Raw genomic sequence first — 946 nt, forward strand, 5'->3', positions numbered from 1 at the left:
CAGCACTGACCCTCCGACAGTGCGGCTCTCCCTCAGCGATGACCCTCCGACAGTGCAGCGCTCCCTCAGCACTGACCTTCTGACAGTGCGGCACTCCCACAGCACTGAACCTCCGAAAGTGCGGCACTCCCTCAGCGATGACCCTCTGATAGTGCAGCGCTCCCTCAGCGATGACCCTCTGACAGTGCAGCACTCCGTCAATGCTGACCCTCCGACAGTGCGGCACTCCCTCAGCACTGACCCTCCGACAGTACGGCAATCCCACAGCATTGAACCTCTGATAGTGCCCAGTCCCTCAGTACTGACCCTCCGACAGTGCGGGGCTCTCTCAGTACTGACCCTGACCCTCCGAAACGTCTAATGCTGCCTGACCTGCTCCAACACTGTATTGACTCTGATTCGAACATCTGCCGTTCTTGCTATCTCCAAGAATCTATCAACTTCCTCTTCCAAAATATTCACTGACTCAACTCCCCTCCTTCTGAGCCAAGAGGTTCCAAAGTTGCAGAGTGCTCTGAGAGAAAATATTTCTCCTCATCTCTGTCCTAAGGTGGAGAACGTTCATTTTAAACCAGTGCCCGTTGTCTCTGTACCATCACACAGGGGAAAACATCCTTACCTAGGTCCACCTTGTCAAAACCCATTCAGGCTCTTATACATTTCAATCAGGTCATCCCTCACTCTCCAGGAGAAACAGGTTGAGTCTGTCCGACTGTTCCACATGAGATAAGCCACCCATTCCAGGCATCAATGCTGTAAAGAGATAGCAGGAACTGTAGATGCTGGAGAATCTGAGATAACAAGGTGTAGAGCTGGATGAACACAGCAGGCCAAGCAGCATCAGAGGAGCAGGAAAGCTGACGTTTCTGGCCTAGACCCTTCTACATCGGGGAAACCAAGCGGAGACTCGGGGACCGCTTTGCAGAACACCTACGCTCGGTTCGCA

General features: G+C 53.2%; 1 protein-coding gene across 1 annotated transcript in view; it reads right to left on the bottom strand.

Annotated features, from left to right (window-relative positions):
- LOC109921872 (muscarinic acetylcholine receptor M1-like) overlaps positions 1–732 on the bottom strand; it is a 5,472-nt gene extending 4,740 nt beyond the window's left edge. Inside the window, exon 1 of the mRNA XM_048594731.1 lies at positions 620–732. The gene's annotated coding sequence lies outside the window, so the exon portion shown is untranslated. The remainder of the gene's footprint in view (positions 1–619) is intronic.
- Positions 733–946: the final 214 nt, after the last annotated feature.

This window comes from Rhincodon typus, unplaced genomic scaffold, assembly GCF_021869965.1.
Source record: "Rhincodon typus isolate 14 unplaced genomic scaffold, sRhiTyp1.1 hic_rhity00013856, whole genome shotgun sequence".
Taxonomy (NCBI): domain Eukaryota; kingdom Metazoa; phylum Chordata; class Chondrichthyes; order Orectolobiformes; family Rhincodontidae; genus Rhincodon; species Rhincodon typus.